The 21,312-nt window shown below is 40.4% G+C and overlaps 4 non-coding genes across 4 annotated transcripts; all 4 read right to left on the bottom strand.

The window, feature by feature from the left end:
- Positions 1-7,450: 7,450 nt before the first annotated feature.
- TRNAS-ACU (transfer RNA serine (anticodon ACU)) lies at positions 7,451-7,524 on the bottom strand. Its single transcript has one exon. It is a non-coding gene; the product is annotated as a tRNA-Ser (tRNA).
- A 5,762-nt stretch (positions 7,525-13,286) lies between these two features.
- Positions 13,287-13,360, bottom strand: TRNAS-ACU (transfer RNA serine (anticodon ACU)). The gene has a single exon. It is a non-coding gene; the product is annotated as a tRNA-Ser (tRNA).
- Positions 13,361-15,621: 2,261 nt separating this feature from the next.
- On the bottom strand, positions 15,622-15,695 carry TRNAS-ACU (transfer RNA serine (anticodon ACU)). The gene has a single exon. It is a non-coding gene; the product is annotated as a tRNA-Ser (tRNA).
- Positions 15,696-19,123: 3,428 nt separating this feature from the next.
- Positions 19,124-19,197, bottom strand: TRNAS-ACU (transfer RNA serine (anticodon ACU)). The gene has a single exon. It is a non-coding gene; the product is annotated as a tRNA-Ser (tRNA).
- Between the last annotated feature and the right edge of the window lie 2,115 nt (positions 19,198-21,312).

A 21,312-nucleotide genomic window follows, 5' to 3' on the forward strand; every position in this document is an offset into this window, starting at 1 on the left:
AGACAAGTCTCTTGACTTGACCAAAGACCTTGGAAATTTCTTCCCTGTGTGACTGCTCCCCAACCTTGGAGGCTTGCGTCTGTGGTCACCAGGATCCAGCCCTGAATGCTGAATCTGCGTCCCTCGAGAAGGTGAGCACTCTGCAGCCACCACAGGAGTGATACCCTGACCCTGGGGGACAGGGTGATCAACCAATGCATCTGTAAATGTGACCCGGACCACTTGTCCAGTAGGTCCCATTGGAAAGTCCTCGCATGGAACCTGCCGAATGGAATGGCCTCGTATGATGCCACCATCTTTCCCAGGACTCGAGTGCAGTGATGCACTGACACAAGTTTTGGTTTCAATAGGTTCCTGACAAGAGTCATGAGTTCCTGGGCCTTATCTATCAGGAGATAAACCCTCTTCTGGTCCGTGTCCAGAATCATGCCCAAGAAAGACAGACGAGTAGTAGGAATCAACTGCGACTTCGGGATATTGAGAATCCAGCCGTGTTGCTGTAACACTTTCAGTGAAAGTGATACGCTGTTCAGCAACTGCTCTCTTGATCTCGCTTTTATGAGATCGCCCAAGTACGGGATAATTGTGACACCTTGCTTGCACAGGAGCACCATCATTTCCGCCATTACCTTGGTGAAAATTCTCAGGGCCATGGAGAGACCAAACAGCAACGTCTGAAATTGGCAATGACAGTCCTGTACCGCAAATCTGAGGTACGCCTGATGAGGTGGATAAATGGGGACATGAAGGTATGCATCCTGTACACAAATGCGGACAACAGGTGTCAAGCCGTGTGTTGCCTTTGTCAAGCTGTAATAAGTAGGGATAAGGACGTTAACCACCTCGGAACATCCTCCCTTATACGACACCTGCAGCGCATTCATCATAAGTCAGTGACAAGTTCAAAAACTTTGGATGACAGCGGAAGCAGTCCACTGACCACTAAATCCCTTCCTTTTGTAACCAAGCTCCTGCAAACCACACCACCAACTCCCTCAGTGTCAATTTCCTCCTTAGACAGGAGAGCCAATAGTCCTGCAGGCCATGTCACTGGCAAGTCTGACGAGTCCTCTCCTGCCTGGGATTCCTCCGATGCATCCTTGAGTGTAACGCCTACTGCTGCTGGCGCTGCTGTTGTTGCTGCTGGGAGTCGATCGTCATCCCAGAGGGGAAGTCGGAAGACCACTTGTACTACTTCCAGTAAGCAATTGACTGTCCAACAGTCCTTTGCGAGGAAGATGAAATATCACAGCAGTCATCCTGCTGCAAAGCGGATAACTCAGGTCTTGTCAGCCTGGGTGGTGAGAAACGTGGTTCCGGTATCCATCGTTAATTTACAGGCAACTAGAGACTTGATTGAGGTACTGTGTCCCCGGTACCAAATACCCTCTAGGTTCCATTTCTCTAGGCAGGCGATACCGAAAATGTACACAGACCTCAGAAAAAGAGTCACCAGTGTCCTAAAAAATGCAGTTGTACCCAATGTCCACTTGTCTGTGGTTAAGTGGAGCAGGGCAGACTCAGGACTATATGACTGTGACAGCCCACTGGGTAGATGTATTGCCCCCCGCAGCAAGAACAGCAGCGGCGGCACCAGTAGCAGCATCTCGCAATTGCCAACTCGTTCCTAGGCAGGCTACGCTTTGTATCACCGCTTTCCATAAGAGGCACACAGCTGACAACCTCTTACGGAAACTGAGGAACATCATCGCAGAATGGCTTACCCCAATTGGACTCTCCTGGGGATTTGTGACATCGGACAACGCCACCAATATTGTGCGTGCATTACATCTGGGTAAATTCCAGCACGTCCCATGTTTTGCACATACATTTAATTTGGTGGTGCAGAATTATTTAAAAAACGACAGGGGCGTGCAAGAGATGCTGTCGGTGGCCCGAAGAATTGCGGGCCACTTTCTGCCTTCAGCCACCGCATGTCGAAGACTGGAGCACCACCAAACATTCCTGAACCTGTCCTGCCATCATCTGAAGCAAGAGGTGGTAACGAGGTGGAATTCAACCCTCTATATGCTTCAGAGGATGGAGGAGCAGCAAAAGGCCATTCAAGCCTATACATCTGCCCACTAAATAGGCAAAGGAGGGGGAATGCACCTGACTCAAGCGCAGTGGAGAATGATTTCAACGTTGTGCAAGGTTCTGCAACCCTTTGAACTTGCCACACGTGAAGTCAGTTCAGACACTGCCAGCCTGAGTCAGGTCATTCCCCTCATCAGGCTTTTGCAGAAGAAGCTGGAGACATTGAAGGAGGAGCTAAAACAGAGCGATTCCACTAGGCATGTGGGACTTGTGGATGGAGCCCTTAATTCACTTAACCAGGATTCAATCTGTTGAAATCAGAGCACTACATTTTGGCCACCGTGCTCGATCCTAGATTTAAAACCTACATTGTATCTCTCTTTCCGGCAGACACAAGTCTGCAGAGGTTCAAAGACCTGCTGGTGAGAAAATTGTCAAGTCAAGCGGAACGTGACCCGTCAACAGCTCCTCCTTCACATTCTCCCGCAACTGGGGGTGCGAGGAAAAGGCTAAGAATTCCGAGCCCACCCGCTGGCGGTGATGCAGGGCAGTCTGGAGTGAGTGCTGGCATCTGGTCCGGACTGAAGGACCTGGCAACGATTACTGACATGTCGTCTACTGTCACTGCATATGATTCTGTCACCTTTGAAAGAATGGTGGAGAATTATATGAGTGACTGCATCCAGGTAGGCACGTCAGTATGTATACTGGCAGGAAAAAGAGGCAATTTGGAGGCCCTTGCACAAACTGGCTTTATTCTACCTAAGTTGCCCTCCCTCCAGTGTGTACTCCAAAAGAGTGTTTAGTGCAGCCGCTCACCTTGTCAGCAATCGGCGTACGAGGTTACTTCCAGAAAATGTGGAGAAGATGATGATCATCAAAATGAATTATAATCAATTCCTCCGTGGAGACATTCACCAGCAATTGCCTCCAGAAAGTACACAGGGATCTGAGATGGTGGATTCCAGTGGGGACGAATTAATAATCTGTGAGGAGGGGGATGTACACAGTGAAAGGGGTGAGGAATCGGAGGATGATGAGGTGGACATCTTGCCTCTGTAGAGCCAGTTTGTGCAAGGAGAGATTGATTGATTGATTGATTCTTTTTTGGTGGGGGCACAAACCAACCAGTCATTTCAGTCAGTCGTGTGGCAGACCCTGTCGCTGAAATGATGGGTTCATCAATGTTTTTCTTTTCAATCTAAGCCCCTGCAGTTTTCTGTAAGCATCTGCTTCGCTATGATGATCAACAAGTCACATAGGCAAACACTCAGGGCTGGAGGCGTAGATCTTAGGACCAGCTGCTACAAGCATGGCAGAGGTGTCACTATCACTGGTGACACCCAGAGAGGTGGCGAAGGAGATTGTAATGCAGTGCGCGCAGATAAGCAGCGCAATGGTAAAAAGGAGGCATGGTCTCATAGGTAGGGGCGTGGCCTGAATCACCATTTTGTTGCTCCGGGTATCCCGGGGGTTGGGGGCTGCACCCGGGGACTAGTGTGTGAGTGGTGCTGGCTCCTGCACAGTGACAGAAACTGGGTGTTGCACGTAATGTCACAGTGAAACACCCATATTCTGTCACTGAAGAAGAGCCGGCACTTTGGGGTCACCCCCCTTGGCGGGTGACACTCGGGTGTGTGCCGCAACCCTGTTGTGATGCCACTGACCCATGGGAAGCTTTACGTGGCTTACCCATGTGTTAGTAGCCCCAAGCATCTTTTGTGTTAGTCCCTGAAGAAAAACTTCAAATATTGTTTACAATTTTGTAATCAATGGGCCTAATTCAGTAAGGATAGCAAATTCTGCTAAGTAACAGAATTTGCAATCCTTTGGTTCGCATGCTGGGGCCACCCATCACAGGGCATGGCCACCCAGCATGCCGCCTCCCTTCTTGACCACGCTGAAATTGCAGTCTCAGTGCAGTTCAGCGTGATCATAAAAAATGGGTTAGCCTCCTGTTGGTGCAGACTGTACGTGTGCGCAGGAAGCCGCCACCATTTTTGTGATCGCAGCGGCTGCATGTGATGTCATGCAGCCGCTCTGACCACGCCTCCTGTTTCTCCGTTGCCGACCCCATTTTGTAGCCCTGCCCCTGCACCGCTCCATCTCCGACTTTGAAATGGATTGTTGCTGACCCCCCCCCCCCGCACCGATTGACAGTCAGAGGTGATCGCATTATCTGCGGGGTGCCACAGAAAATGCAGGCGCATGCGTATGCTCTTAGCAATTTTTGCAGTTGGATTGCTTATTGCGATTACAATCCAACCTGAATCAGGCTCTATTACCTATCACAATGCACTGCAGGTAGTACAAAATGGGGTTAATATAGGAGAAAAACCCCCAGAGCTGTGCTCCTTAACTGTCCCTGGTGGCTAGTGGAGCAGCTGCCCAGTAATCAGTGTCCACGCCAGTGCGCACACGGCCCGCCCCCTACAGCCACGCTGGATCTCGGTATAGTGTGGGCACAGAAGCCCCTTACCTCCCTTTCATCAGCGGCCTCGTGATCCCGGAGGGCGGTGTGTGTGTGACTGACCTTAGGAAGAAACCGGAGCCTCCGCTGCAGTGACCCAGCAACCAGGGCACGGGAGTATACTGCGCCGCTGGGAGTGATGGAGCTGCAGTAAAGATGTCTATTAGACCAAGCCTGCTGCAGCCCTTGTAGATTCTTATAAAAAAAGTTCTTCTTTTCTTGTCAAAATTAATAGCTAAGAATAGGCTGCCTGAGGCAGCCCCCTGTTAAGTGGTCTACTACTGAAGGCACCAACTACAAACTGAGCTCCCTGTTCATGGAAGCGAGGTTATAGAGCAGGGGGCGCTGAGCATCTTGGGAACAGTCAAAAGCTTTGAGCCTGTTGGTGCCTCAGATCAAGATCCTACTCTACACCCCAATGTGAATCCTTGTGGAGTCCAGTGTACCCCACAGAAGAAATGAATGTGTCACACCCTTTGGCAGCAACATTAGAATAGCTGCTGATGGGCACAATTGAGAAAGGAAGGGGGGAAAACATTTGAATCCAGCACATATATGTAATTTGAATATGTAATTTGTACCTTCCTACTTTAAAATGTAATGGATGAACCTCACCCTGTGAGAACTATCTTTATGATCAAGAGATCTCATATGCAAGATAAGTATGTGTTGGCAGAGGCGCTCACTGGGCAGAGATGCTGATCGCATCTCTGGCATGTGCCGGTGCACTGCGGCACCAGCACACACACACACACTTCAGACCTGATCTCCTGTTGTGTGAATATGCACAGCAGAGATCAGATCTGAATTAGGCCCTATATACAGCTGTCAGTAAGGCAGGGATCTGCTGCTGCCAGTGAGGCAGGGATCTGCTGCTGCCAGAGAGGCAGGGATCTGCTGCTGCCAGAGAGGCAGGGATCTGCTGCTGCCAGAGAGGCAGGGATCTGCTGCTGCCAGTGAGGCAGGGATCTGCTGCTGCCAGTGAGGCAGGGATCTGCTGCTGCCAGTGAGGCAGGGATCTGCTGCTGCCAGTGAGGCAGGGATCTGCTGCTGTCAGTGAAGCAGTAATCTGCTGCTGTCAGTGAGGCAGTGATCTGCTGCTGTCAGTAAGGCAGGGATGTGCTGCTATAAGTGAGGCAGGTATGTGCTGCTGTCAATGAGGCAGGGATGTGCTGCTGTCAGTGAAGCAGGGATGTGCTGCTGTCAGCAAGGCAGTGATCTGCTGCCCACTATCTCCCTATCACCCCTGCCTGAGTCACACACTTTCCCTGTCACCCCTGCCCCAGTTACCCACTATCTCCCAGTCACCACTGCCTCAGTTAACCACTATACCTGCGACCCCTGCCTCAGTCACCCACTATACCAGTCACCCCTGCTTTAGTCACCCACTATCTGTCACCCCTGCCTCAGTCAACCACTATCTCCATATCACCCCTGCCTCAGTCACCCACTATCCCTGTCACCCCTGCCTCAGTCTCCTACTGTCCCTGTCACCCCTGCCACAGTCATCCACTATATCCCTATCACCCCTGCCTTAGTCACTGACTATCTCCCAGTCACCCCGGCCTCAGTCACCCACTATCTCCCACTCATACATGCTTCAGTCACCCACTATCAACCCACTGCTAAATTGTGCTTCCTAGCTGTTTTTATAAAATCACTGAATCAAATCTAACTCTGATTACATCAGAGAAGGCCAGGTACCCTACACCAGAACAGGGGGTTTGAAATTTTGACTTGTCTACTTAAAGATCACCAAAATCTGATAACAAGGTCAATTACGTCCCTGGTTGGGATTGAACCACCAACCTTTTGGTTAGTAGCCGGACACACTAACCGATTGCACCACAGAAACACTTTGCAAAAAGTACATACTGACAAAGGCTAATAAGCATACATCTAGAACGTTTCCTAGAAAAACTTTAAAAAGTCAATAATCTGGAGAGTTTTTGTAAGATGTTTCTTCCATCAACCAATGAAGAAACACATTGGTACTTTCCCATGATGAGTGAGTGCTTCAGGATCTCTTGCACTTACATGTGCAGCAGAGTAATGGAAGCATGCTGGGCCCATTACCCAGAGGTAGGCAGATTGAAACTATCCTCTGCTATATGCATTTTTTTTGTTAATTAAAGTAATCAAAACTGGGATTGATATTTTTGCTCTTTTATTTTTACTTAAAGTACAATAACTTTTACCATTTTAATTTGTTTTAATAGTATATTGACAGTATAGTTTTCTTTAAAAAATCCACTTAATTTTCTTTACCCTATTATTAAAAGGGTAATTGACAAAAACAAACTACATTGTCACCAGAAGAGCAATACAAAATGTACAAGTGATATATTAAAATCATCTTTCCAGCTTGAATTTCAATGATGCATTGGGGCAACGATTTTGTGAGAAACATCTTCACCCTTAAATAAAGATTTTCTTAATTCCTTACCTGTGTGCTAATTAGATGTCACCTTGTTTTCACATTAAACAGACTTCTACATGAGAAAACAGCAAGGATGCAGTGGCGTTAATGTTTCCTGGTGTCAACCTGTATTATTTCAGTAGACATTGAAATGAGGATGCATCTTGCTGCCTTTCCAATGGAGCAAGTTTAATTTAGTTATAGGTGAAAAACCATCCCTACAAAGGTGTTAATCAGAGACTTGGCTTTGTGGACACTTTTTAGAGAACAAATTTGTTAGCATAAAAATAAAGGCAGAAAATGAAGAGCTGTTTAATCACTCAATTGGATTTTTCTACCAGCATATTTTTTTCTCTGCAACCCATTGCTAAATTGTGCTTCCTAGCTGTTTTTTATAAAATCACTGAATCAAATCTAACTCTGATTACATCAGAGAAGGCCAGGTACCCTACACCATAAGAGGGGGTTTGAAATTTTGACTTGTCTACTTAAATATCACCAAAACCTGATCACATGGTCAATTATGTCCCTGGGTGGGATTGAACCACCAACCTTTTGGTTAGTAGCCATACACACTAACCGATTGCGCCACAGAGACACTTTGCAAAAAGTACATACTGACAAAGGCTAATAAGCATTCATCTAGAACGTTTCCTAGAAAAACTTTAAAAAGTCAATAATCTGGAGAGTTTTTGTAAGAATTTTCTTAAATCAACCAACGAAGAAACACATTGGTACTTTCCCATGATGAGTGAGTGCTTCAGGATCTCTTGCACTTACATGTGCAGCAGAGTACTGCAATGGAAGCATGCTGGGCCCATTACCCAGAGGTAGGCAGATTGAAACTATCCTCTGCTATATGCATTTTTTTTGTTAAAGTAATCCAAAACTGGGATTGATATGTTAGCTATTTTATGTTTACTTAAAGTACAATGACTTTTACCATTTTAATTTGTTTTAATAGTATATTGACAGTATTGTTTTCTTTCAAAAATCCACTTAATTTTCTTTACCCTATTATTAAAATGGTAATTGACAAAAACAAACTACATTGTCACCAGAAGAGCAATACAAAATGTACAAGTGATATATTAAAATCATCTTTCCAGCTTGAATTTCAATGATGCATTGGGGCAACGATTTTGTGAGAAACATCTTCACCCTTAAATAAAGATTTTCTTAATTCCTTACCTGTGTGCTAATTAGATATCACCTTGTTTTCACATTAAACAGACTTCCACATGAGAAAGCAGCAAGGATGATGTGGCGTTAATGTTTCCTGGTGTCAACCCGTATTATTTCAGTAGACATTGAAATGAGGATGCATCTTGCTGCCTTTCCAATGAAGCAAATTTAATTTAGTAATAGGTGAAAAACCATCCCTACAAAGGTGTTAATCAGAGACTTGGCTTTGTGGACACTTTTCAGAGAACAAATTTGTTAGCATAAAAATAAAGCCAGAAAATTAAGAGCTGTTTAATCACTCAATTTGATTTTTTTGCCAGCATATTTCTTTTTCTCTGCAACCCACTGCTAAATTGTGCTTCCTAGCTGTTTTTATAAAATCAATTAATCAAATCTAACTCTGATTACATCAGAGAAGGCCAGGTACCCTACACCATAACAGGGGGTTTGAAATTTTGACTTGTCTACTTAAAGATCACCAAAATCTGATAACAAGTTCAATTACGTCCCTGGGTGGGATTGAACCACCAACCTTTTGGTTTATAGCCGTACACACTAACTGATTGCGCCACAGAGACACTTTGCAAAAGTACATACTGACAAAGGCTAATAAGCATTCATCTAAAACGTTTCCTAGAAAAACTTTAAAAAGTCAATAATCTGGAGAGTTTTTGTAAGATGTTTCTTCCATCCACCAACGAAGAAACACATTGGTACTTTCCCATGATGAGTGAGTGCTTCAGGATCTCTTGCACTTACATGTGCAGCAGAGTACTGCAATGGAAGCATGCTGGGCCCATAACCCAGAGGTAGGCAGATTAAAACTATCCTCTGCTATATGCATTTTTTTTGTTAATTAAAGTAATCCAAAACTGGGATTGATATTTTTGCTCTTTTATTTTTCATTAAAGTACAATAACTTTTACCATTTTAATTTGTTTTAATAGTATATTGAGAGTATAGTTTTATTTTAAAAAATCCACTTAATTTTCTTTACCCTATTATTAAAAGGGTAATTGACAAAAACAAACTACATTGTCACCAGAAGAGCAATACAAAATGTACAAGTGATATATTAAAATCATCTTTCCAGCTTGAATTTCAATGATGCATTGGGGCAACGATTTTGTGAGAAACATCTTCACCCTTAAATAAAGATTTTCTTAATTCCTTACCTGTGTGCTAATTAGATATCACCTTGTTTTCACATTAAACAGACTTCCACATGAGAAAGCAGCAAGGATGCAGTGGCGTTAATGTTTCCTGGTGTCAACCCGTATTATTTCAGTAGACATTGAAATGAGGATGCATCTTGCTGCCTTTCCAATGAAGCAAGTTTAATTTAGTAATAGGTGAAAAACCATCCTTACAAAGGTGTTAATTAGAGACTTGGCTTTGTGGACACTTTTCAGAGAACAAATTTGTTAGCATAAAAATAAAGCCAGAAAATGAAGAGCTGTTTAATCACTTAATTGGATTTTTTTGCCAGCATATTTCTTTTTCTCTGCAACCCACTGCTAAATTGTGCTTCCTAGCTGTTTTTATAAAATCACTGAATCAAATCTAACTCTGATTACATCAGAGAAGGCCAGGTACCCTACACCATAAGAGGGGGTTTGAAATTTTGACTTGTCTACTTAAAGATCACCAAAATCTGATAACAAGGTCAATTACGTCCCTGGTTGGGATTGAACCACCAACCTTTTGGTTAGTAGCCGGACACACTAACCGATTGCGCCACAGAAACACTTTGCAAAAAGTACATACTGACAAAGGCTAATAAGCATACATCTAGAACGTTTCCTAGAAAAACTTTAAAAAGTCAATAATCTGGAGAGTTTTTGTAAGATGTTTCTTCCATCAACCAATGAAGAAACACATTGGTACTTTCCCATGATGAGTGAGTGCTTCAGGATCTCTTGCACTTACATGTGCAGCAGAGTACTGCAATGGAAGCATGCTGGGCCCATTACCCAGAGGTAGGCAGATTGAAACTATCCTCTGCTATATGCATTTTTTTTGTTAAAGTAATCCAAACCTGGGATTGATATGTTAGCTATTTTATGTTTACTTAAAGTACAATGACTTTTACCATTTTAATTTGTTTTAATAGTATATTGACAGTATTGTTTTCTTTCAAAAATCCACTTAATTTTCTTTACCCTATTATTAAAATGGTAATTGACAAAAACAAACTACATTGTCACCAGAAGAGCAATACAAAATGTACAAGTGATATATTAAAATCATCTTTCCAGCTTGAATTTCAATGATGCATTGGGGCAACGATTTTGTGAGAAACATCTTCACCCTTAAATAAAGATTTTCTTAATTCCTTACCTGTGTGCTAATTAGATATCACCTTGTTTTCACATTAAACAGACTTCCACATGAGAAAGCAGCAAGGATGCATTGGCGTTAATGTTTCCTGGTGTCAACCTGTATTATTTCAGTAGACATTGAAATGAGGATGCATCTTGCTGCCTTTCCAATGAAGCAAGTTTAATTTAGTAATAGGTGAAAAACCATCCTTACAAAGGTGTTCATCAGAAACTTGGCTTTGTGGACACTTTTCAGAGAACAAATTTGTTAGCATAAAAATAAAGCCAGAAAATGAAGAGCTGTTTAATCACTCAATTGGATTTTTTTGCCAGCATATTTCTTTTTCTCTGCAACCCACTGCTAAATTGTGCTTCCTAGCTGTTTTTATAAAATCACTGAATCAAATCTAACTCTGATTACATCAGAGAAGGCCAGGTACCCTACACCATAAGAGGGGGTTTGAAATTTTGACTTGTCTACTTAAAGATCACCAAAATCTGATAACAAGGTCAATTACGTCCCAGGGTGGGATTGAACCACCAACCTTTTGGTTAATAGCCATACACACTAACTGATTGCGCCACAGAGACACTTTGCAAAAGTCCATACTGACAAAGGCTAATAAGCATTCATCTAAAACGTTTCCTAGAAAAACTTTAAAAAGTCAATAATCTGGAGAGTTTTTGTAAGATGTTTCTTCCATCAACCAACGAAGAAACACATTGGTACTTTCCCATGATGAGTGAGTGCTTCAGGATCTATTGCACTTACATGTGCAGCAGAGTACTGCAATGGAAGCATGCTGGGCCCATTACCCAGAGGTAGGCAGATTGAAACTATCCTCTGCTATATGCATTTTTTTTGTTAATTAAAGTAATCAAAACTGGGATTGATATTTTTGCTCTTTTATTTTTACTTAAAGTACAATAACTTTTACCATTTTAATTTGTTTTAATAGTATATTGACAGTATAGTTTTCTTTAAAAAATCCACTTAATTTTCTTTACCCTATTATTAAAAGGGTAATTGACAAAAACAAACTACATTGTTACCAGAAGAGCAATACAAAATGTACAAGTGATATATTAAAATCATCTTTCCAGCTTGAATTTCAATGATGCATTGGGGCAACGATTTTGTGAGAAACATCTTCACCATTAAATATAGATTTTCTTAATTCCTTACCTGTGTGCTAATTAGATATCACCTTGTTTTCACATTAAACAGACTTCTACATGAGAAAGCAGCAAGGATGCAGTGGCGTTAATGTTTCCTGGTGTCAACCTGTATTATTTCAGTAGACATTGAAATGAGGATGCATCTTGCTGCCTTTCCAATGAAGCAAGTTTAATTTAGTAATAGGTGAAAAACCATCCCTACAAAGGTGTTAATCAGAGACTTGGCTTTGTGGACACTTTTCAGAGAACAAATTTGTTAGCATAAAAATAAAGGCAGAAAATGAAGAGCTGTTTAATCACTCAATTGGATTTTTTTTGCCAGCATATTTCTTTTTCTCTGCAACCCACTGCTAAATTGTGCTTCCTAGCTGTTTTTATAAAATCAATGAATCAAATCTAACTCTGATTACATCAGAGAAGGCCAGGTACCCTACACCATAACAGGGGGTTTGAAATTTTGACTTGTCTACTTAAAGATCACCAAAATCTGATAACAAGGTCAATTACATCCCTGGGTGGGATTGAACCACCAACCTTTTGGTTAGAAGTCGGACACACTAACCGATTGCGCCACATAGACACTTTGCAAAAAGTTCATACTGACAAAGGCTAATAAGCATACATCTAGAACGTTTCCTAGAAAAACTTTAAAAAATCAATAATCTGGAGAGTTTTTGTAAGATGTTTCTTCCATCAACCAACGAAGAAACACATTGGTACTTTCCCATGATGAGTGAGTGCTTCAGGATCTCTTGCACTTACATGTGCAGCAGAGTACTGCAATGGAAGCATGCTGGGCCCATAACCCAGAGGTAGGCAGATTGAAACTATCCTTTGCTATATGCATTTTTTTTTGTTAATTTAAGTAATCAAAACTGGGATTGATATTTTTGCTCTTTTATTTTTACTTAAAGTACAATAACTTTTACCATTTTAATTTGTTTTAATAGTATATTGACAGTATAGTTTTCTTTAAAAAATCCACTTAATTTTCTTTACCCTATTATTAAAAGGGTAATTGACAAAAACAAACTACATTGTCACCAGAAGAGCAATACAAAATGTACAAGTGATATATTAAAATCATCTTTCCAGCTTGAATTTCAATGATGCATTGGGGCCAACGATTTTGTGAGAAACATCTTCACACTTAAATAAAGATTTTCTTAAATCCTTACCTGTGTGCTAATTAGATGTCACCTTGTTTTCACATTAAACAGACTTCTACATGAGAAAGCAGCAAGGATGCAGTGGCGTTAATGTTTCCTGGTGTCAACCTGTATTATTTCAGTAGACATTGAAATGAGGATGCATCTTGCTGCCTTTCCAATGAAGCAAGTTTAATTTAGTTATAGGTGAAAAACCATCCCTACAAAGGTGTTAATCAGAGACTTGGCTTTGTGGACACTTTTTAGAGAACAAATTTGTTAGCATAAAAATAAAGGCAGAAAATGAAGAGCTGTTTAATCACTCAATTGGATTTTTCTACCAGCATATTTTTTTCTCTGCAACCCATTGCTAAATTGTGCTTCCTAGCTGTTTTTTATAAAATCACTGAATCAAATCTAACTCTGATTACATCAGAGAAGGCCAGGTACCCTACACCATAAGAGGGGGTTTGAAATTTTGACTTGTCTACTTAAATATCACCAAAACCTGATCACAAGGTCAATTATGTCCCTGGGTGGGATTGAACCACCAACCTTTTGGTTAGTAGCCAGGCACACTAACCGATTGCGCCACAGAGACACTTTGCAAAAAGTACATACTGACAAAGGCTAATAAGCATTCATCTAGAACGTTTCCTAGAAAAACTTTAAAAAGTCAATAATCTGGAGAGTTTTTGTAAGAATTTTCTTAAATCAACCAACGAAGAAACACATTGGTACTTTCCCATGATGAGTGAGTGCTTCAGGATCTCTTGCACTTACATGTGCAGCAGAGTACTGCAATGGAAGCATGCTGGGCCCATTACCCAGAGGTAGGCAGATTGAAACTATCCTCTGCTATATGCATTTTTTTTGTTAAAGTAATCCAAAACTGGGATTGATATGTTAGCTATTTTATGTTTACTTAAAGTACAATGACTTTTACCATTTTAATTTGTTTTAATAGTATATTGACAGTATAGTTTTCTTTCAAAAATCCACTTAATTTTCTTTACCCTATTATTAAAATGGTAATTGACAAAAACAAACTACATTGTCACCAGAAGAGCAATACAAAATGTACAAGTGATATATTAAAATCATCTTTCCAGCTTGAATTTCAATGATGCATTGGGGCAACGATTTTGTGAGAAACATCTTCACCCTTAAATAAAGATTTTCTTAATTCCTTACCTGTGTGCTAATTAGATATCACCTTGTTTTCACATTAAACAGACTTCCACATGAGAAAGCAGCAAGGATGCATTGGCGTTAATGTTTCCTGGTGTCAACCTGTATTATTTCAGTAGACATTGAAATGAGGATGCATCTTGCTGCCTTTCCAATGAAGCAAGTTTAATTTAGTAATAGGTGAAAAACCATCCCTACAAATGTGTTAATCAGAGACTTGGCTTTGTGGACACTTTTCAGAGAACAAATTTGTTAGCATAAAAATAAAGGCAGAAAATGAAGAGCTGTTTAATCACTCAATTGGATTTTTTTTGCCAGCATATTTCTTTTTCTCTGCAACCCACTGCTAAATTGTGCTTCCTAGCTGTTTTTATAAAATCAATGAATCAAATCTAACTCTGATTACATCAGAGAAGGCCAGGTACCCTACACCATAACAGGGGGTTTGAAATTTTGACTTGTCTACTTAAAGATCACCAAAATCTGATAACAAGGTCAATTACATCCCTCGGTGGGATTGAACCACCAACCTTTTGGTTAGTAGTCGGACACACTAACCGATTGCGCCACAGAGACACTTTGCAAAAAGTTCATACTGACAAAGGCTAATAAGCATACATCTAGAACGTTTCCTAGAAAAACTTTAAAAAATCAATAATCTGGAGAGTTTTTGTAAGATGTTTCTTCCATCAACCAACGAAGAAACACATTGGTACTTTCCCATGATGAGTGAGTGCTTCAGGATCTCTTGCACTTACATGTGCAGCAGAGTACTGCAATGGAAGCATGCTGGGCCCATAACCCAGAGGTAGGCAGATTGAAACTATCCTTTGCTATATGCGTTTTTTTTTGTTAATTTAAGTAATCAAAACTGGGATTGATATTTTTGCTCTTTTATTTTTACTTAAAGTACAATAACTTTTACCATTTTAATTTGTTTTAATAGTATATTGACAGTATAGTTTTCTTTAAAAAATCCACTTAATTTTCTTTACCCTATTATTAAAAGGGTAATTGACAAAAACAAACTACATTGTCACCAGAAGAGCAATACAAAATGTACAAGTGATATATTAAAATCATCTTTCCAGCTTGAATTTCAATGATGCATTGGGGCCAACGATTTTGTGAGAAACATCTTCACCCTTAAATAAAGATTTTCTTAATTCCTTACCTGTGTGCTAATTAGATGTCACCTTGTTTTCACATTAAACAGACTTCTACATGAGAAAGCAGCAAGGATGCAGTGGCGTTAATGTTTCCTGGTGTCAACCTGTATTATTTCAGTAGACATTGAAATGAGGATGCATCTTGCTGCCTTTCCAATGAAGCAAGTTTAATTTAGTTATAGGTGAAAAACCATCCCTACAAAGGTGTTAATCAGAGACTTGGCTTTGTGGACACTTTTTAGAGAACAAATTTGTTAGCATAAAAATAAAGGCAGAAAATGAAGAGCTGTTTAATCACTCAATTGGATTTTTCTACCAGCATATTTTTTTCTCTGCAACCCATTGCTAAATTGTGCTTCCTAGCTGTTTTTTATAAAATCACTGAATCAAATCTAACTCTGATTACATCAGAGAAGGCCAGGTACCCTACACCATAAGAGGGGGTTTGAAATTTTGACTTGTCTACTTAAATATCACCAAAACCTGATCACAAGGTCAATTATGTCCCTGGGTGGGATTGAACCACCAACCTTTTGGTTAGTAGCCAGGCACACTAACCGATTGCGCCACAGAGACACTTTGCAAAAAGTACATACTGACAAAGGCTAATAAGCATTCATCTAGAACGTTTCCTAGAAAAACTTTAAAAAGTCAATAATCTGGAGAGTTTTTGTAAGAATTTTCTTAAATCAACCAACGAAGAAACACATTGGTACTTTCCCATGATGAGTGAGTGCTTCAGGATCTCTTGCACTTACATGTGCAGCAGAGTACTGCAATGGAAGCATGCTGGGCCCATTACCCAGAGGTAGGCAGATTGAAACTATCCTCTGCTATATGCATTTTTTTTGTTAAAGTAATCCAAAACTGGGATTGATATGTTAGCTATTTTATGTTTACTTAAAGTACAATGACTTTTACCATTTTAATTTGTTTTAATAGTATATTGACAGTATAGTTTTCTTTCAAAAATCCACTTAATTTTCTTTACCCTATTATTAAAATGGTAATTGACAAAAACAAACTACATTGTCACCAGAAGAGCAATACAAAATGTACAAGTGATATATTAAAATCATCTTTCCAGCTTGAATTTCAATGATGCATTGGGGCAACGATTTTGTGAGAAACATCTTCACCCTTAAATAAAGATTTTCTTAATTCCTTACCTGTGTGCTAATTAGATATCACCTTGTTTTCACATTAAACAGACTTCCACATGAGAAAGCAGCAAGGATGCATTGGCGTTAATGTTTCCTGGTGTCAACCTGTATTATTTCAGCAGACATTGAAATGAGGATGCATCTTGCTGCCTTTCCAATGAAGCAAGTTTAATTTAGTAATAGGTGAAAAACCATCCTTACAAAGGTGTTCATCAGAGACTTGGCTTTGTGGACACTTTTCAGAGAACAAATTTGTTAGCATAAAAACAAAGCCAGAAAATGAAGAGCTGTTTAATCACTCAATTGGATTTTTTTGCCAGCATATTTCTTTTTCTCTGCAACCCACTGCTAAATTGTGCTTCCTAGCTGTTTTTATAAAATCACTGAATCAAATCTAACTCTGATTACATCAGAGAAGGCCAGGTACCCTACACCATAAGAGGGGATTTGAAATTTTGACTTGTCTACTTAAAGATCACCAAAATCTGATAACAAGGTCAATTACGTCCCTGGGTGGGATTGAACCACTAACCTTTTGGTTTATAGCCGTACACACTAACTGATTGCGCCACAGAGACACTTTGCAAAAGTACATACTGACAAAGGCTAATAAGCATTCATCTAAAACGTTTCCTAGAAAAACTTTAAAAAGTCAATAATCTGGAGAGTTTTTGTAAGATGTTTCTTCCATCCACCAACGAAGAAACACATTGGTACTTTCCCATGATGAGTGAGTGCTTCAGGATCTCTTGCACTTACATGTGCAGCAGAGTACTGCAATGGAAGCATGCTGGGCACATAACCCAGAGGTAGGCAGATTAAAACTATCCTCTGCTATATGCATTTTTTTTGTTAATTAAAGTAATCCAAAACTGGGATTGATATTTTTGCTCTTTTATTTTTCATTAAAGTACAATAACTTTTACCATTTTAATTTGTTTTAATAGCATATTGAAAGTATTGTTTTCTTTTAAAAATCCATTAATTTTCTTTACCCTATTATTAAAATGGTAATTGACAAAAACAAACTACATTGTCACCAGAAGAGCAATACAAAATGTACAAGTGATATATTAAAATCATCTTTCCAGCTTGAATTTCAATGATGCATTGGGGCAACGATTTTGTGAGAAACATTTTCACCCTTAAATAAAGATTTTCTTAATTCCTTACCTGTGTGCTAATTAGATATCACCTTGTTTTCACATTAAACAGACTTCCACATGAGAAAGCAGCAAGGATGCAGTGGCGTTAATGTTTCCTGGTGTCAACCTGTATTATTTCAGTAGACATTGAAATGCGGATGCATCTTGCTGCCTTTCCAATGAAGCAAGTTTAATTTAGTAATAGGTGAAAAACCATCCCTACAAAGGTGTTAATCAGAGACTTGGCTTTGTGGACACTTTTCAGAGAACAAATTTGTTAGCATAAAAATAAAGCCAGAAAATGAAGAGCTGTTTAATCACTCAATTGGATTTTTTTTGCCAGCATATTTCTTTTTCTCTGCAACCCACTGCTAAATTGTGCTTCCTAGCTGTTTTTATAAAATCAATGAATCAAATCTAACTCTGATTACATCAGAGAAGGCCAGGTACCCTACACCATAACAGGGGGTTTGAAATTTTGACTTGTCTACTTAAAGATCACCAAAATCTGATAACAAGGTCAATTACGTCCCTGGGTGGGATTGAACCACCAACCTTTTGGTTAGTAGTCGGACACACTAACCGATTGCGCCACAGAGACACTTTGCAAAAAGTACATACTGACAAAGGCTAATAAGCATACATCTAGAACGTTTCCTAGAAAAACTTTAAAAAGTCAATAATCTGGAGAGTTTTTGTAAGATGTTTCTTCCATCAACCAACGAAGAAACACATTGGTACTTTCCCATGATGAGTGAGTGCTTCAGGATCTCTTGCACTTACATGTGCAGCAGAGTACTGCAATGGAAGCATGCTGGGCCCATAACCCAGAGGTAGGCAGATTGAAACTATCCTCTGCTATATGCATTTTTTTTTGTTAATTTAAGTAATCAAAACTGGGATTGATATTTTTGCTCTTTTATTTTTACTTAAAGTACAATAACTTTTACCATTTTAATTTGTTTTAATAGTATATTGACAGTATAGTTTTCTTTAAAAAATCCACTTAATTTTCTTTACCCTATTATTAAAAGGGTAATTGACAAAAACAAACTACATTGTCACCAGAAGAGCAATACAAAATGTACATTGTGATATATTAAAATCATCTTTCCAGCTTGAATTTCAATGATGCATTGGGGCAACGATTTTGTGAGAAACATCTTCACCCTTAAATAAAGATTTTCTTAATTCCTTACCTGTGTGCTAATTAGATGTCACCTTGTTTTCACATTAAACAGACTTCTACATGAGAAAGCAGCAAGGATGCAGTGGCGTTAATGTTTCCTGGTGTCAACCTGTATTATTTCAGTAGACATTGAAATGAGGATGCATCTTGCTGCCTTTCCAATGAATCAAGTTTAATTTAGTTATAGGTAAAAAACCATCCCTACAAAGGTGTTAATCAGAGACTTGGCTTTGTGGACACTTTTTAGAGAACAAATTTGTTAGCATAAAAATAAAGGCAGAAAATGAAGAGCTGTTTAATCACTCAATTGGATTTTTCTACCAGCATATTTTTTTCTCTGCAACCCATTGCTAAATTGTGCTTCCTAGCTGTTTTTTATAAAATCACTGAATCAAATCTAACTCTGATTACATCAGAGAAGGCCAGGTACCCTACACCATAAGAGGGGGTTTGAAATTTTGACTTGTCTACTTAACTATCACCAAAACCTGATCACAAGGTCAATTATGTCCCTGGGTGGGATTGAACCACCAACCTTTTGGTTAGTAGCCAGACACACTAACCGATTGCGCCACAGAGACACTTTGCAAAAAGTACATACTGACAAAGGCTAATAAGCATTCATCTAGAATGTTTCCTAGAAAAACTTTAAGGTTAAGGTTTTACAGAAAGTTACAGGTTTTTTTAATTTAGTAAAATATGCCCCATTTTAAAGATAGGGCATTTAAATTTGTTGCACCTGTGCAGTACATAGCAGCCTGCAGGGCATGTACAGTGGCTTCATTTGGGTGCACATACATTGCCGGCTCCTGGTCGCAAACTGAAATTATTGTGTGTAAGTGGAATTAGCGGTGTTTATGTCATACAGGGGGGTGGGGGAGGTTTGTGGTTGGCGGGGGGCACGCTGTGCGATTATTATCCTGCATCTATACATACATGCGCTAACACCTGGACATACACTGATGTACCCACACCTAATATCCATACATACACGCCCTGACACCTGGACATACACCAACATTCCCACACCTGCATCTATACATACACATGCTGACACCTGGACATACACCAACATACAAGCACCTGCATCTATATATACACGCGCTGACAAATGGACATACACCGACGTACCCACACTTGCATCTATACATACATGCACTGACATCTGGACATACAAGCACCTGCATCTATACATACACGCGCTGACACCTGAACCTACACTGACGTTCCCACACCTGCATCTATACATACACATTCTGACACCTGGACATACACAGACGTACCCACACCTGCATCTATACATACACGCGTTGACACCAGGACGTACACTGACGTACACACACCTACATCTATATATGCATGGATGCAAATGTGGGTACGTCTGTATACGTCCAGTTGTTAGCATGTGTATGTATAGATGTTAGGTGTGGGTACATCAGTGTATGTCCAGGTGTCAGCACATGTATGTATAGATTCACATGTGGGTACGTTGGTGTACGTTTAGGGGTCAGCGTGTTTATGTATAGATGTTGGTGTGTGTATGTCAGTGTACGTACAGATATAGGTGTATGTATGTATGTATGTATGTATGTATGTATGTATGTATGTATATGTATGTATAGAGGAAGGTGTGATACATACATATAACACATACATGATAGACACATACATATATCACACACACGATAGATAGATAGATAGATAGATAGATAGAACACATACATACAAGATAGATACATACATACATACATACATGATAGATACATATATACACACACATACGATAGATAGATAGATAGATACATATATATATATATATATATATTCCATAGACAAAAAACCTTACGGTTTCACATGTCCCATTAAGGCTTCTTAGACATGATCGAAATTTCAGAAACCTGTTGTAACTCTTCCACTCAAACTCCAAAAAGCAAGTATGACTTGGGATAGGGCTGGGGAGGGCCGCTGCTCTGGCACATCTCTGTCAAGTAAAGGAGATTCAACTGAGGCAGCACAAGGGAACTCTCATCTGGGGACAACAACTGCAGGGAGAACACATATTTTCAGATGAACATGGGAGGGCAGAAGGCTGCCTAATACTGAAGCACCCCCAAACAACAAACCAAATGCAACAACTAGTGCAAGCATTCCTGGGGGAAGGCCTGCAGCAGATGGATTTGCATATGGTGATGTCATCCAAGCAGTGGGTCATAGTTGGCTTCAACCCTCGTCTGCATATGAAAAGAGAAAAGGGGCGTGCAGGGCATGGCGGCCTTTTGCGGCGCTTGGATGACCCCTAGTTCGCATTAAACACCTCCACCCTCCTTCGGTGTGGGGCTCATGTTGGCTATGCCCCAGCCCCTGAAGCATTCAAGCTGATTTCTTGCAGAAGCTGGGCACTGTAACAGCTCCAGAGCTGCTCTGTATGGCAAGTAAAAGGGTGTGGGCCCTGCAGCACTACCTGTAGTTCGCATTGTGCTTTGGAAGGCACAAAGTAAGCAGATGGGAGAAGTCAGGATAGTGCGCAAGGGCATAGAAGGGAGCGGCTCAAGAAAAGAGAAGTGGAAACAGACAGCAAACTAGGCTGGAGAGCTCTTCTGTCTATATTTTGCAAACCTGCTCTTGTCCTCTCCAGCTGCTCCATGTAGATTTGACGTCTGGAAAGGTGCATAACCCACTGACTTGCAGGCACACCC

Source organism: Pseudophryne corroboree, unplaced genomic scaffold, assembly GCF_028390025.1.
Source record: "Pseudophryne corroboree isolate aPseCor3 unplaced genomic scaffold, aPseCor3.hap2 scaffold_1741, whole genome shotgun sequence".
In the NCBI taxonomy this organism is placed as follows: domain Eukaryota; kingdom Metazoa; phylum Chordata; class Amphibia; order Anura; family Myobatrachidae; genus Pseudophryne; species Pseudophryne corroboree.